The following is a 17,741-nucleotide window of genomic DNA, read 5'->3' as shown; positions in this document are numbered from 1 at the left end:
TCCCATTTTCTGAGATTCTAATCTCATCAAGATGTTGGGAGAATGCGTTTTGCTTAGTTGGTTAAAGAAGTCCATCATAGTGGTGAATAACTTATAGGCATTATTACATTAATTAACACATATTATGAATACATTAAATGCATGCCTTTTTCAAGCACATCTGATTTGTGTGTGTGTGTGCGTGCGTGCATGTGTGTACACACATGCATGGACACAGGCACTCTTCCCATGACTTGTGTCCAACCTAAAGGTTGTAGATCATGGTGATTAGGAGGGCAGGCTCTGGAGTTAGTCTACTGAGTTTTATATCTGGACTCAGTCTCATATTATTTGTGACACTGTATGAAAGCTACTGAGGCTTTCCAAGTATTAGTCTGTCTTCATCTCTACAATAGGTCTAGTAATAAAGGCTATCATTTTAGGTTATTGTGGAGTGAAATGAGATGATACATGTAAAGCACTTCAAGGAGTGTCTGGTACATGGTAGGCTGTCAAGTAAATGTTAGTTATTACGATAGTGAGTAATTGAGACAGTCATCCTCCCATCCTGCTTCTGCTTTGAATGTCAGAAAGGTGGGACACAACTTCATATTCTTTTCTCAAAAATTTCTTGCTGATGAGAAACACATCCTCTTTTGTTTTGTCCATGAGCAGATTGCAAAATTCCAAGAAGTCAGCATCTTACCTTAAAGTAATTTGAAGGTTTGTGCTATGGACTAAATTGTGTTCCCTCAAAATTCATATGTTGAAGCCCTAACTTCCAATGAGATAGTATCTGGAGATGAAACCTTTGGTGGGTAATTAGATTTAGATGAAGTCATGAGGGTAGGGCCTCATAATGAGATTAGTGCCCTTAAAAGAAGAGCCACCAGTGAGCTCACTCTCTCCCTGCCATGTGAGGACACAGTGAGAATGTGGCCGTCTACAAGTCAGGAAGAGAGCCCTCACCAGAAACCAATTATGCTGGCACCCTGATCTTGGACTTCCAGCCTCCAGAAATGTGAGAATAAATGTTTGTTCTTTAAGTCACCCGGTCTATGGCTTTTTAGTATGGCAGTCTAATATAGTTTGAGTGATAGCATGTCCTTACAACTATCCAAGTATTAAATATAAGAACTTCTCAGTGAACTGGTAGAAACTTAGCTTATTCAGTTTTATCTTAATAGTAAAGCTAAGGCTTAATCCATTGACATGTGATCAGGCTAACTATGTTAATTATAGCAACAGGCCACAACCCCAGATTTCTTTCAGATGAATCATAAAATGATTATCTCTGAACTGGATAAGAACTTAGGAGTCATTTGATCTATCTTCCCACGGGGCAGATAAGGTCACTGAAGCCCAGGGTAGTTAGAGGTTTAGCATAAGTCACACAGCTGGAGCCCAGATTTTCTCCCTCCATGCCAGTGTTCCCCTCACACAAGGCCTTAGTGTATATCTTCAGTCACAAGGAGGCCCTGGAGGGGCTGCAGAGATGAATTAGCCCAGATCAGTGCTCCTAGAAAGAGTGCAAAGATTTCTTTTCTAAAGGGTCTATTACATACATTTGAGAAAACACTGTGTAGCAGCACTGACTTTTTATTTTCACTGTAACTTAGAGAGTCAAGGAAACTGTAGCTTATTTTTTTTTTTAAATAATAGATTTAAACTTCCTCCTGAGCTCCTACTCCCTCAGGGGGTTAGGGATATGGGGAGTGGTGGGACTGGCACAGTGGGCAGGGCCACCTACATCTGCCAACAGACAGTATCACTGTCTCTTCCATTTAAACAGTTTCTTCTAGATCATTTGGATTATTTGGGGTTGGTCTTTTCAATTTCTTTCCTCTCTTCCTGCTCCTTCCCAGGATGGCCTTGAATCTGTGTGCAGGTTTGTGGTCTGGCCCTTGGCCTATGTGTCTGAGTTGCACCCGGACCCATATTGCCTCTGTGTGCACAGATCAGGTAATTTGGCCCTAGCCCAGGTATCCACTAGCTCACTGATTCTTTCAGTGGCTTCTGTCCCTTTACTGAGGCATGTAGGAACTTGTGGCTCCTCTGTCCCAGGGACAGACATGTTGCATCCCTCAGACCAAAGCTTGTTTTTTAAAATAAAGTTTTATTGGAACATGGCCATACTTGTTTATTTACATACAGACTACAGCTGCTTTTATGCTAAAGCAATAGTATTGAATAATTGTGACAGAGGCTTTCTTGTCCACAAAGCCAAACATATTTACTTGTAAGCCCTTTATGGAAAAGTTTGCTGACTACTGCTAATAGAACTTTCTATGATGACGGAAACATTCTTTATTTGTGCTGTACAATGCAGTAGTCTTGAGCCATACATAGTTATTGAGCACTTGAAATGTGGCTAATGCAGCTAAGAAAACACATTTTAAATTATATTTAATCTTGAGTACTTTAAATTTAAGGAGCCTGTGTGGCTAGTGGCTACCATATTGGACAGTGTAGTTCTAGATGCTGAATGGGCCTTGGGGAGCCAGGAATTCTACCTTCTGGTCTTCTCCCTGGCCATTTCTCTATTAGTGCTCCTGGGACATGTATCCACGTGCAAGGTTTTTAACCAGGGGTTTGCATCTTTCCTCAGGCACAGTGGGGAAAACATGGTATTAAACCCTGATGTTCCAGATTCTCCCATATCTAGCAAAGGTTTAATGTCAGCACTATCTACACTACCCCAATGTTTGACCCAAGGATAGGACACAAAGAGGGAACTCTGTAGCAGTCTCCTTTTTACACTATCCCTTGGGTCCAGGAGGGCAGGAATTCCCTCCTTTCTCATGTGGCTAGGACTTCCCTTATAGGATGCTCTATCTTCTTCCGAGATAACACTTGTTATTTTCCCATCAGAGGACTATCTGATGGATGAGGTGCAGAGATAGAAACCAGCTGAACTATAAGGGAGATCCAGCATACAGGCATTCCAAAATACTGTTCTTGATAGGACTGCTACATTACCTCGATTTATGAGAGGTGTGAAGCTTGACTATACTCAGATTCAATGCACATTTGTTGGGTATCTGATATGTTTCAAGCACTCAATCCACTGTTAGGAAGTACCCAATCTGCTCCCCCGCCCCCCTTTTCTGTTATTCTCCTGCATCCCCAAGCTGACAAATACAGTTTCACAATCATCCCTTTGAGTCTGATTTCAGCAGTTGTAGAGGGAATACTTGCAATATAAGTGTAGCCTTTTCTTGAATGATTTAACTTTTTTTTTTTTTCTGAACAATTACCTTTTCTGGAGAGCCATTCTTGATCACCTCATTTAGGCCCACATCACTCACCTGTCCTCTTTCCCTGCTTTACTTTTCCCCAAAGCACTTTATCACCTGACAAACTCTGCGATTACCTAATGAACTCATTTTCTGTCTGCCTCCCTAGAATACAGGCTACACAACAGCAGGAATTCTATTTGATTCATTGCTATATTCTTATTACACAGAGCAGTGCCTGACAGAAAGTAGGTACTCAAATATTTTTGAATAAGTAAAAGAATCAGGATTATACCTTGTAGTGTAACTTTGAAGTCTGAAAAACCAGGAGCCACTCACTGCATGGTACAGTCTGGTGTCCCCCCTGGCTGCTTGCAACATGGCCACCACCATCCAGCAATGACCGTCTCTGCCTCCTGCCCTGCAGCCCCTGCCACCACTGTCTGGGGACCAGCTGTAAGATTAGGCCACCATTTTCTTTTTTTTAAATTATACTTTAAGTTCTGGGGTACATGTGCAGAATGTGCAGTTTTGTTACATAGGTGTACATGTGCTATGGTGGTTTGCTGCACCCATCAGCCCATAACCTACATTAGGTATTTCTCCTAATGTTATCCCTCCCTTAGCCCCCACCTCCCGACAGGTCTTGGTGTGTGATGTTCCCCTCCCTATGTCCGTGTGTTCTCATTGTTCAACTCCCACTTATGAGTGAGAACATGTGGTGTTTGGTTTTCTGTTCTTGTGATAGTTTGCTGAGAATGATGGTTTCCAGCTTCATCCATGTCCCTGCAAAGGACATAAACTCATTCTTTTATATGGCTGCATAGTATTCCATGGTGTATATGTGCCACATTTTCTTTATCCAGTCTATTATTGATGGACATTTGGGTTGGTTCCAAATCTTTGCTATTGTGAATAGTGCTGCAATAAACATACGTGTGCATGTGTCTTTATAGTAGAATGATTTGTAATCCTTTTGGTATATACCCAGTAATGGGATTGCTGGGTCAAATGGTAGTTCTAGTTCTAGATCCTTGAGGAATCGCCACACTGTCTTCCACAATGGTTGAACTAATTTACACTCCCACCAACAGTGTAAAAGTGTTCCTATTTCTCCACATCCTCTCCAGCATCTGTTGTTTCCTGACTTTTTAATGATCACCATTCTAACTGGTGTGAGATGGTATCTCATTGTGGTTTTGATTTGCATTTATCTGATGGCCAGTGATGATGAACATTTTTTCATGTGTCTGTTGGCCGCATAAATGTCTTCTTTTGAGAAGTGTCTGTTCATGTGCTTCGCCCACTGGTTGATGGGGTTGTTTTTTTCTTGTAAATTTGTTTGAGCTCTTTGTAGATTCTGGATATTAGCCCTTTGTCAGATGAGTAGATTGCAAAAATTTTCTCCCATTCTGTAGGTTGCCTGTTTACTCTGATGATAGTTTCTTTTGCTGTGCAGAAGCTCTTTAGTTTAATTAGATCCCATTTGTCAATTTTGGCTTTTGTTGCCATTGCTTTTGGTGTTTTAGTCATGAAGTCTTTGCTCATGCCTATGTCCTGAATGGTATTGCCCAAATTTTCTTCTAGGATTTTTATGGTCCTACGTCTTATGTTTAAGTCTTTGATACATCTTGAGTTGATTTTTGTATAAGGTGTAAGGAAGGGGTCCAGTTTCAGTTTTCTGCATATGGCTAGCCAGTTTTCCCAACACCATTTATTAAATAGGAATCTTTTCCCCATTGCTTTTTTGTGTCAGGTTTGTCAAAGATCAGATGGTTGTAGATGTGTGGTGTTATTTCTGAGACCTCTGTTCTGTTCCATTGGTCTATATATCTGTTTTGGTACCAGTACCATGCTGTTTTGGTTACTGTAGCCTTGTAGTATAGTTTGAAGTCAGGTAGCGTGATGCTTCTGAATAGGAAAAGCTCTGGTCTGCAGCTCCCAGTGAGATCGGCGCAGTAGGCCACCATTTTCAATGCATAAACACATTCCTCAGTTCTGTGGTGTTCTTGGTCACACATTTATGGAGTTTCTGAAGGGCAGTGGAGATTACTGCCAGGCATAGCACAACCTCTATGCAAACAAGGAAACTGTAGAAATTCATTACTACTTTACCAAGAAGCACCCATTATCCTGGACACAGAAGTGTTGAATTGAAACCCACAGGGCATTTTACAAGAGTTCTGACCTAGATAGGGTAAATCTCCGTGTGCCTCCTTTCTGTTGCCTCGGTGTTACTGGATTGAAGAATTGTTGCTTCTTGTTAGGAGGTTCATTTCATTTATCATTACTTACAACTTCATACTCAAAGCACTCAAGTGGAGTATATTGAAGTAGACTTCAGTTTCTTTGCATCATTTCTGTATTCAACTTTTAAAATTCTTTCATAACCCTACTGAGTGTCTTTTAACTAAATTAACATGGCTTAAATGAACCATCCAGCTCCTGTGGAAGTCACATACAAGAACATGAGGATTTCTTACTACACACAACCCAACCAATGTGACCTTAAAAAAATTTGTAGAGGAACTTAAGAAGTATGGAGTTTTCACAATAGATAAGAGTATGTGAAGCAACTTACGACACTACTCTTCTGGAGAAAGAAGGTACCCATGTTCTCCATTGGCCTTTTGATGATGGTGCACCACCATCCAATCAGATTGATGACTGGTTAAGTCTTGTAAAAATTAAGTTTCATAAAGAACCTCATTGTTGTACTGCTGTTCATTGCATTGCAGGCCTTGGGAGAGCTCCAGTACTTGTTGCCCTAGCATTAATTGAAGGCAAAATGAAAGATGAAGATGCAGTACAACTCACAAGAAAAAAGCAGCGTGGAGCTTTTAACAGCAAGTTAACTTTTGTATTTGGAGAAGTATCATCCTAAAGATGTGGCTGCGCTTCAAAGACTCCAGTGGCCATAGATACAACTGTTGCAGTCAATAAAACTGGGGTCCCTGATGCTATTGCCTTGGAAGTGGAACTTGAGATAGGACCTGATTTGTTATACATATTAGCCAACATGTTGGCTTAGTGAGTAAGTCTAATGAAACTTCCATAGGAGTATTGAAAGGCAGTTTTACCAGGCCACAAGCTAGACAGATTTGGCAACCTCTGTGTTTGGGTTACAGTCAACCTATTTGGATACTTGGCAAAAGATTCTTGCTCTTATCATTTAAAATGTGCCTGTCATTTGTACCAGCTGACCTTTCCTGAAATCATGCAGTATTGAGCTATGTCTTGTTTAAATTTATTCGCTTGCCAGAATCTTATCAATATATAAGAAAATTAGGAAGATTAGGTGCCACCCGGCACAATACTTGTATATCTTTAGTACCATACAGAACTAAAATCCCAGGAACTATGAACACTCTAGACCTTATGTGGTTTATTCCTTCAATCATTTCAAACATTGAAAGTAGGGCCTACATAGTGATTTGCCTGCTCACTTTATGTTGACATCTCCCACATTCATGCTAGCAATTATCAGGTTTGTTTAACCATTGATTCTTTTTTTTTTTTTTAACCAAGTCTTACAGTGATTATTTAATGTGTTTCAATAAATCTTACTTTGTGCTGTTATGAAAAGCCTCCATTTAAAAAAATCTACATTGTATAGAAGCATGTGTCTTTAATGTCTTCAGACAGAACGGCCTTACAGTTAATTTAATGTTTGCAATCTGAGGTGCAACTTCACAGGGAGGGCCTGAGAAAAGAATGGGAGTGGGCTATTCATTATTTTTAGCAAAATTTTGCCTTTGTCTTGTGCAGAGCATGTGGGATATGCCCTTTAATTTAGTAAAATACTTTTTAAAGGTAGAGATGATTTGTTATTGTAGCTAAAACAATTCTTAATCATAAAATTTCTAAAATTATTGTAATTTTTTCCATATTTATCAAAAGTTGTTTACCAACCTATTTTTGTTTGAAAGTGATTTTTTATTTCCTTCTCTTCCTAACCTTTCTTGCAAAAAAAGAAGGTTTCTGCTAATGAATTGAGCAGACATCTAATTTTTATATGCCTTTTGAGCTGTGTAACTTAATATTTGGATACTTGATAATTTGTTTTATTATGTAATTGATAAAATGGTGATGTATATTAAGGTTAGTTCAACCATATATTTATACTGTCTGGGGATGTGTGGTTTTAGTTCTGTGGGAGAAATAATTTGTCAGTGTTCATCAGCTTGTAAAAACTTAGTGTGAGAGCTTAAACATCTAAATAAATAGTGAAATGCATTTATCATCAAAAAAAAAGAGAGAGAGAGAAAAAAAGAAACAAACCAAACTCCTTCCCTATCAGGAGTGAAGACAAAGAAAGACAAATGAGATGAAGGATACAGGGAATTCCTCTTCACTGCCTTTGTGCCTTTGTGGGGAGAGGGAGAAGCAAAAGTTGTAAAGGAATATGGAATCCTACCTGCATCTGGGATTGCAGAACCAAAACTTTCAGAAGATGAACGGTGACCCATTATGGGCAGAGAAGATTTACAAATTGATGTGTTCGGATTGCCAGATTCCAAGTTTTTACCATGCCCATTTTTTACTTGATTACAGATACTGTACCCCAGAATAATTTCTGAAACTCACTTATTTACCTATAATTTCAGTAGTTATCAATGATTGGAGGTATATTTTATTTTTAAGTAAAACAATTAGGCTTATGTTTCTGTTTGGAATGAACTAAAATGTTTTCAAATTATTTTTCACCTTAGCATCTTTAAGTTGCAATAAAACGGGCCTAGCAAGTAAAATTTCTAAAGAGTTATTTCAAATGAAATTCTATATATTTTATCTATATTATGTCACATATATTATATTACATATTATACATATTTATAAACCATAAAGTATTCTGCATTAGTAAGGCATTGCTACTGTTATTATTATTAGCAATTCTGTAAAAACTTTGAAATAACTTTGAATAATCTTTTTCCCCCCTTTCCAAGAGTGTGAGATTATTTAAGAATTGGACATGGCCTAACATTTAGTTACTTAATGAAAATGGCATAGATTTCCCATTCTGGCGAAGTGATAGAAAGCTCTACAACCTCATCAGATGGAAAGTAATGGCTCTGAAAACGCAAGAGAAGGGAGAATAGGAGAATCAATTAAATTGTTCTTGTAGTACTAATTACAAATTGTGAAGCGCTGGTTTTGTTTTAGGAGATTTTGAATGGGATTCTACACTAAGGCATACTTAATATCAGGCTAGTTAACCCAAGGAGAAACAAGTCTGGGTAAGCGTTTGGTTATTTTCTTGCCTCAGAGAATTACCTGAACATATTTATTCCAACGATCCTGATTTTATGTAAATGAGAAAAATCTGTGCAATACAAACAGCCTGAATTCAAAGGAAATGTTTGAGAAAAATCATCACTAAAGGAAAGTTTATGTATTACCTCCCCCCCTGTTTTGTTTGACTATGACAGAGACGGGGGCAGGGGCAGAAATAGCCATTTAAGCATGCTGTTTCCTCACCTGTAAAATGAAGTGGTTAAATGGTTAAGGACCACATGCTCAGATGCTTGTGTGGGTCCAGCATATATTTGTATGAAGTTTGCTGCTGAGCTTAAGATCCTACGGAGTTACTGAGGACTATGATAAATAGAACAGGTATGGCCTTCCTTAAAGTATTCAAACTCAAATATAGATATATATATATATATATATTTTGAGACGGAGTCTCGCTCTGTCGCCCAGGCTGGAGTGCAGTGGCGCAATCTCGACTCACTGCAAGCTCCGCCTCCCGGGTTCACGCCATTCTCCTGCCTCAGCCTCCCGAGTAGCTGGGACTATAGGTGCCCGCCACCACGCCCGGCTAATTTTTTGTGGTTTTAGTGGAGATGGAGTTTCACCGTGTTAGCCAGGATGGTCTCCTGACCTCGTGATCCACCCACCACGGCCTCCCAAAGTGCTAGCATTACAGGCGTGATCAAACTCAAAATTTTAAGGCTTTTTGCTGTCCAGAGGCTAGTCGCTTCTGGAACAAATGATTGCCAAGGTACAATAAGACACATTTCGTGAACTCCTATCTTTTAGGAAACTGCTTTTGATGTCCACCTGTGCAAGTTATTGATTTAGTGCCCATGAGATCCAGTTATCCTTTTTGCTTGCTCCATGAAATGAAGCTGGGCCATTTAGTTTTCAGTTGTCAGCTGACACAAGGTTAAGCTATGCTAGTAGAGTGTGCAGAAGAGACATTGCAGGAGAGAGGGGTTTGCTCCCTGATTCCAGCGAGCCCTCTTGACAGGCTCCTGCAGTGTGGGCGGCTTCTCCAGTGTCTAGCTTATGCAGAGTGCAAAGCTTCTCTAGTGCCCAGCTCCTACAGTAGGGGTGACTCCTTAAGCATCTAGTTCTTGCAGTAAATACAGCTTATTTCGTGCCTGGCTTCCACAGTGCACTGTGGTCATCAGCTTCCCCTAGAACCCTTTGGGTTCTTTTGTAGCAGAATCTCTCCGGTGAGGCATGTCCCTGTGAACAGCTCTCCCTGACACCCTAGAGAGAGGATTTTCAGCAAGTTCCACTGGCATGGCACCTCAGTGACCTCTCAGTCACTCTGTAAGCCACAGCCATGCCCTCCAACAATGTCTTGACTTGTTCAGGCTGTTACATCAAAATACCATAGAGTGGATGGCTTATAAACAACAGAAATTTATTTATCAAGTTCTGGAGGCTGGAAGTTTGAGATCAGAGAGCCAGCATGGTCAGTTCCTGGTAAAGGCCTTCTTCCAGGTGCACGCTGCTGACTTCTTGTTGTATCCTCACATGGAGAATTCTCTGGGGCCCCTTTTGTAAGGGCTTTAATCTCAATCATGAGGGCTCCACCCTGTGACCTAATCACTCCCCAAAGGCCTCACCAAACAAGGTCTGGATCTCAACCTTGAGTGCAGGGAGCTTTTTCTCGGGTGTTCTAGCTCAGCTCTAGGGATAGTGGCTCCTTGTATCTGCTATTTTTATATTATTTAGCATTCTCTTCACTTCTTATTAGCCAATCTTTTCTTACTGTAGTCTCTTCCTATAATTAACAACTCTTTATATTAAACTTTCCCTTGTCCAAATTACCGTGTGGACTCTGTCTCGTGAATGAACCCAAACTGAGCTACCTCCAAGCATTCAGCAGCTTTTCCACTTACGTTGGTGTCATTCAGATAGGACATCTCTACCCATTCCAGACAAGCCATCTCTAGCTGTCCCTACCAAGAAATCACAGATGCATTTCTATCTATGTACAGGTCTCTTGATTCGAGTAAAGTGTTAATTATCCAACCTCATTTAATAGATAACTGAGAACAAGAAAAGTTGCATGGTTTCCTTATGATCACATAGCCAGTTAATTATGGAGCTGGGATCAGAACCCTAGTATTCTGACTCCTAACCCAGTGTTCTTTCCTCTCTGCCATGCTGGCATTTTTCACTAAAAATATTAATTAAGCCACTGTTTATGGGGGGGGCGGAACAAGATGGCTAAATAGAAGCCTCCATTGATTGCCCCCAAAGGAACACAAAATTTTAACAACTAACTACAAACAAAAACGCACTGTCATAAGAACCAAAAGTCAGGTGAGGAGTCGCAGTACCTGGATTTAACTTTATATCATTGAAAGAGGTACTGAACAGGGTAGGACACAGCCTTGAATCACCGATGCCACCTCTTCCCTATTCCCCAGCAGCAGCTACGTGGCATGGAGAGGGAATCTGAGCACTTTAGGGAGGGAGAGCACAGTGACTGTAGGACTTGATATTGAACTCAGTGCTGTTCTGTCATGGCAGAGAGCAAAGCTGAGCTGGGTTCAGCCAGTGCCTGCCCACAGAGAGATCATTTGGATTAGCCTTAGCCGGAGGGAGATCATCCATCCCAGTGGTCGGGATTTGAGTTTCTCTGCAAGCCTCACCACCAAGGGCTAAAGTGCTCTGGAGTACTAGGTAAAATTAAAAGGCAGTCAGGGAAACAAATACTGCAACTCCTAGGCAAGCCCTAGTGCTGCGCTAGGATGAGAGCCAGTGGACTAGGGCGGCATGTGACCTAGGGAGACATCAGCTGGGGTGGCTAAGGGAGTGCTTGCATCATCCCTCCCACAACCCCAGGCAGTGCAGCTCGCAGCAACAAAAGTGACTACTTCCAGCACGGTGGCTCATGCCTGTAATCCTAGCACTTTGGGAGGCTGAGGCGGGCGGATCACTTCAGCTCAGGAGTTCGAGACCAGCCTGGTCAACATGGTGAAACCCTGTCTCTACTAAAAATACAAAAATTAGCTGGGCATGGTGGCACATGCCTGTAATCCCAGCTACTGGAGAAGCTGAGGCAGGAGAATTGCTTGAACCCGGGAGGTGGAGGTTGCAGTGAACCTAGATCACGGTATTGCACTCCAGCCTGGGCAAAGAAGCGAGATTCTGTCTCAAAAAAAAAAAAAAAAAAAAGTGACTACTTCCTTCTATTTAAGAAGAGAGCTAAGAGGAAAGTGGACTTTGGCTTGCATCTTGACTACCAGTTCAGCCACAATAAGATAGGACACTGGGCAGAGTTATGAGTTCCCCAGACAACATTTCTATATACATCCTGGACTAGAAGGGAACCCACTGCCTTGAGAGGAACCAAGCCCTGGCAAGATTCATCATCTACTGACTAAAGAGCCCTTCAGCACCAAATAACGAAAAGTGATACTAAGGTAGTATGCAGTGGGTCTTGGGTGAGAGTCTGAGATATGCTGGTTACAGGTGAGACCTAGCACATTCCAGCTGCAGTGACTACTATGAAAGACTCCTTCCGCTTGAGAAAAGCAGAGGGAAAAGTAAAACGAACTTTGTCTTACACCTCAGGTACGTATTTGGCTACAGTAGAGTAGAACATCAGGTGGGCTCTTGGGGACCCTGAGTCTAGGCCTTGGCTCTTGGACAGCATTTCTGGACGTGCCCTGGGCCAGAGGAGAGCCCACTGCCCTGACATGTGAGTCACAGGCCTGGCAGCATTCCCCACAAGCTGACTGAAGAGCCATTGGGCTTTATTTGAATATTGGTGGTGGCCTGGCAGAACTCCCTGCCAGCCAGTGGTGGTGGTGGCCACTGGGAGAGCCTCCTCTGCCAGTGGAAAAGGGAGGGAAGAACAGGAAAGACTTTTGTCTTGTGGTTTGAAGGCCAGCTTAACCACAGTAGAATAAAATATCAGGTAGATTTCTAGGGTTTTTCACTCCAGTCTCTGGCTTCTAGACAGCATCTCTTTACCTGCCGAGGGTCTGGGGAAACTTGCTGCCCTAATAGAAAAGACACAAACCTGACTGTCTTCCCATCTGCAGACTGTAGAACCCTGGGGCATTGAGTGAATACAGGCAGTAGCCAAATAGTGGTTATAGTGGGCCTTAGGCAATACCTAGTGGTGTGCTGACTTCAGGTCCAACCCAGCACCGTCCCAGTGGTGGTGGCCACAGGGGTCCTGGCATCACTCCACCCCCAGCTCTGGGCACCTCAGCACAGAGAGAGAGAGAGAGACAGACAGACAGACAGAGAGACAGACTCCATTTATTTGGGAGAAAATCAGGTAAGAGAACAAGAATTCTGCCTGGTAATTCAGAGAATTCTTCTAGATTTTATCTAAGAACACCAAGGTGGTACCTCAATGAGTCTACAAGAACCACAGCATTATTGATCATGGGACACAAGTCCCTTCAAATACCTGGAAAGCCTTTCCAAGAAAGATGGGCACAAACAAGCCCAGACTGTGTAGACTACAATGAATACCTAAATTTTCAATGCCCAGACACTGATTAACACCCCCAAGTATCAAGACCATCCAGGAAAACTTGACTTCACCAAACTAAATAAGGTACCATGGACCAATCCTGGAAAAACAGAGATATGTGATCTTTCAGACAGAAAATTCAAAATAGCTGTTTTGAGGAAGCTCAAAGAAATTCAAGGTAACAAAGAGAAGGAATTCAGAATTCCATCAGATAAATTTAACAAAGAGATTGAACTAATTAAAAAGAATTGAGCTGAAATTCTGGAGCTGAAAAATGCGATGCTAAAACAATGCATCAGAGTTCCTTAAGAGCATAATTAATCAAGCAGAAGAAAGAATTAGTGAGCTTGAAGACAGGCTATTTGAAAATATATAGTCAAAAGAGACAAAAGAAAAAAGAATAAGCAAAAATGAAGCATCCCTACAAGATCTAGAAAATAGCCTCAAAAGGGCAAATCTAAGAGTATTGATCTTAAAGAGAAGACAGAGAAAAAGATAGGAGTAGAAAGTTTATTCAAAGGGATAATACCAAGAACTTCCAAAATGTAGAGAAAGATATCAGCATTCAAATACAAAAAGGTGATAGAACACCAAGCAGATTTAACTCAAGGAAGACTACCTCAAGGCATTTAATAATCAAACTCCCAAAGTTCAAGGATAAGGAAAGGATCCTAAAAACAGCAAGAGAAAAGAAACAACATACAAAGGAGCTCCAATACATCTGGCAGCAGACTTTTCAGTAGAAATTTTATAGGCCAGGAGAGAGTGGCATGACATATTTAAAGTGCTGAAGGAAACAGACTTTTACCCTAAAACACATCCGATGAAAATATCCTTCAAGCATGCAAGAGAAATAAAGACTTTCCTAGACAAAGAAAAGCTGAGGGATTTTATCAACACCGGATCTTTCCTACAGCAAATGCTAAAGGGAGTTCTTCAAACTGAAAAGAAAGAGGCTAACAAACAAGAAGAAATCCTTTGAGGGCCAAGTACAGTGGCTCACATCTGTAATTCCAGCATTTTGGGAGACCAATGCGGGAGGGTAGCTTAAGCTTAGAAGCTCAAGACCAGCTTGGGCAATGTAGTGAGACCTTGTCTCTCCAAATTTTTATTTAAAAATTAGCTGGGTGTGGTGGCATGCACTTGTAGTCTCAGCTACTTGGGAGGCTGACGAGGGAAAATCACTTGAGCTGGGATGCAGAGGTTTCAGTGAGCCAAGATTGTGCCACTGCATTCCAGCCAAGGTGACAGAGTGAGAACCTGTCCCAAAACAAACAAACAAACAAAATCCAGACAGAAAAGAAAGAAAAGACATCATCTGAAGATGGTAATAGCAAGCACATAGAAAAGCACAGAATATTATAAAACCGTAATTGTGATGTGTTTACTACTCTTAAGTAGAAAGATTAAATGGTGAACCAGTGAAAAATAATAGCTATAACACCTTTTCAAGACATAGACATTTCAATAAGACATAAAGAGAAGAAAATAAAAAGTTAAAAAGCTGGGAGATAAAGTTAAAGTGTAGAGTTTTTATTAGCTTTTTTGCTGCTTATTTGTTTACTTATGCAATCAGTGTTAAGTTGACATCACTTTAAAACAATGGTTTATATGACAGTATTTACAGGCTTCATGATAACTTCAAATTTAAAAACATAGTATAGATATACAAAAAATAAAAAGCAAGAAATTAAACCATACACCAGAGAAAATCACCTTTAGTCAAAGAAAGACAGGAAGGAAGGAAAGAAGGAATAGAAGACCTTCACACACACACACACACACACACAGAGAGAGAGAGAGAGAGAGAAAACAAATAACAAAGAGGCAGTAGTAAGTCCTTATTTATCAATAATAGCATTGATTGTAAATGGACCAGACCCTCTAATGAAAAGACACAGGGTGACTGAAAGAATTTTTTTTTTAAAAAAAACACCAATTGACCTGTTGCCTACAAAAAAGACACTTCACCTATAAACACACACAGAGACTGCAAATAAAGGGCTGGAAAAAGACATTCTATGCAAATGGAAACCAAAAAAAAGAGCAGGAGTAGCAATACTTATATGAGACAAAATAGATTTTAAGAAAAAGACTGTAAGAAGACACAAGGAAAGTCATTACATAATGATAAAAGGGTCAGTTCAGCAAGAGGAAATAACGATTATATATGCACCCAACATTGAAGTACCCAGATATAAAGCAAATATTATTTGAGCTAAGGAGAGAGATAGACCCCAATACAGTAATAGCTGAAGACTTCAACACCCCACTTTCAGCATTGGACAGATCTTTCAGAAAGAAAATTAACAAAGAAACATTGGATTTAATCTGTACTGTAGAACAAATGGGCCTAAGAGATATTTATATGAGGGAACAATATAAATGTAAATGTTCTAAGAGAACATTTTTAATGTAATAAAAATGTGAATGTTTTAAGAGAACATTTTAGCCAATGGCTACAAAATACACATTTTTCTCCTCACCTTATGAATAAGGATAGATCATATGTTAGGTCACAAAACAAGTCTTAAAACATTAAAAAAACTGGAATAATATCAAGCATCTTCTCTGAACACCATGGAATAGAACTAGAAATCAATATCAAGTTGAATTTTGGCAACTGCACAAATACATGGAATTTAAACAATATGCTCCTGAATGACCACTGGGTCAATGAAGAAATTAGGAAGGAAATTGAAAAATTTCTTGAAACAAATGATCATAGAAATACAACATACCAAAACTTATGGGATGCAGTGAAAGCAGTATGAAGAGAATTTATAGCTATAAGCACTTACATCAAAAAAGAAGAAAATCTTCAAATAAACAACCTAATGATGCATCTTAAAAAATCAGAAAATCAAGAGCAAACTAAACCCAAAATTATTAGAAGAAAAGAAATAATAAAGATCAGAGCAGAAATAAATAAAAATGAAATGAAAATAATAAAAAAGATCAACAAAATGAAAAGATTTTTTGAAAAGATAAATTGAGAAACCTTTAGCAAGACTAACAAAAAGACACAAATAAATAAAATCAGATATGAAAAAGGAGACATTACAACTGATTCCACTGGAATTCAAAGGATCACTAGTGGCTATTATGAGCAACTATATGCCAATAAATTGGAAAATCTGGAAGAAATAGATAAATTCCTAGACATATACAACCTAACAAGATTGAACTATGAAGAAATCCAAAACCTGAACATACCAATAACAACAAGATCGAAGATGTAATAAAAATTATCCCAATAAGGAAAAGCCCAGGACCCGATGGCTTCACTGCTGAGTTATACCAAACATTTAAAGAAGAACTAATACCAACCTTATTCAAACTATTCTAAAAAACAAGAGTAGAGAATACTTCCAAACTTATTCTATGAGGCCACTATTACCCTTATACCAGAACCAGACAAAGACATATCTAAAAAAGAAAACTATAGACCAATATTTCTGATGACTATTGATCAAAAATCTTCAACAAAATACTAGCAAACCAAATTCAACAATATATTTAAAACATTGTTCATCATGACCAAGCGGGATTTACCATAGGGATACAAGGATGGTTCCACATATGCAAATCAGTCAATGTGGTACATCATATCAACAGAATGAAGGATGAAAATCATATGATTATGTCAATTGATGCTGAAAACACATTTAATAGAATTCAATATTGCTTTATGATAAAAATTCTCAAAAAACTGGGTATAAGAGAAACATACCTCAACACAATAAAAGCCATATGTGAAAGACTCACAGCTAGTATAATCCTCAATGTGGAAAAGCTGAAAGCCTTTCCTCTAAGATCTGAAACACGTCAAAGATGCCTGCTCTCACCACTGTTATTCAACATAGTACTGGAAGTCCTAGCTATAGTGATCAGAGAAGAGAAAGATATAAAGGGCATCCAAACTGAAAAGAAAGAAGTAAAATTATTCTTGTTTGCAGATGATATGATCTTATATTTGGAAAAACCTAAAAACTCCACAAGGAAACTATTAGAACTGATTAACAAATTCAGTAAAGTTGCAGGATACAAAATCAACAAACGAAAATCAGTAGCATTTCTATATGCCAACAGTGAACAATGTGAAAAAGAAACAAAAAAGTAATCTCATTTACAACAGCCACACATAAAATCAAATACCTTGGAATTAACCAAGGAAGTAAAAGATCTCTATAATGAAAACTAAACATTGATGAAAGAAATTTAAGAGGACACTAAAAAATGGAAAAATATTCCATTTCATAGATTGGAAGAATCAACATTGTTAAAGGTCCATACTATCTAAAGCAATCCCTATTAAAATACCATTGACATTCTTCACATACATAGAAAAAAACAATCCTAGAACTTATACGAAACCAAAAGACTCAAAACAGCCAAGGCTATCTTGAACAAAAAGAACAAAACTGGAGGAATCACATTACCTGACTTCAAATTATACTACAGAGCTATCATAACCAAAACAGCATGGTACTGCCATAAAAACAGACACATAGACCAATGGAACAGAATAAAGAACCCAGAAACTAATCCATACACTTACAATGAACTCATTTTCAACAAAGGTTCCAAGAACATACATTGATGAAAAGACAGTCTCTTTAACATGAGGTGCTGGGAAAACTGGATATCCATATGCAGAAGAATAAAACTATACCCTTATGTCTCACTATATATGAAAATCAAATCAAAATGGATCAAAGACTTAAATTGAAGACCTCAAACTATAAAACTGCTACAAGAAAACATTGGGAAACATTGGATTGGCTAAAAAT

General features: G+C 39.3%; 1 protein-coding gene and 1 pseudogene across 1 annotated transcript in view; both read left to right on the top strand.

The window, feature by feature from the left end:
- UPP2 (uridine phosphorylase 2) overlaps positions 1–17,741 on the top strand; it is a 263,171-nt gene that overhangs the window by 185,439 nt on the left and 59,991 nt on the right. The window lies entirely within an intron of this gene.
- LOC129489455 (protein tyrosine phosphatase type IVA 1-like) lies at positions 5,555–7,162 on the top strand (annotated as a pseudogene).

This window comes from Symphalangus syndactylus, chromosome 9, assembly GCF_028878055.3.
Source record: "Symphalangus syndactylus isolate Jambi chromosome 9, NHGRI_mSymSyn1-v2.1_pri, whole genome shotgun sequence".
NCBI lineage: Eukaryota > Metazoa > Chordata > Mammalia > Primates > Hylobatidae > Symphalangus > Symphalangus syndactylus.
The sequence above is the reverse complement of the archived record's forward strand: the minus strand, read 5'-3'. Positions and strand labels throughout refer to the sequence as shown.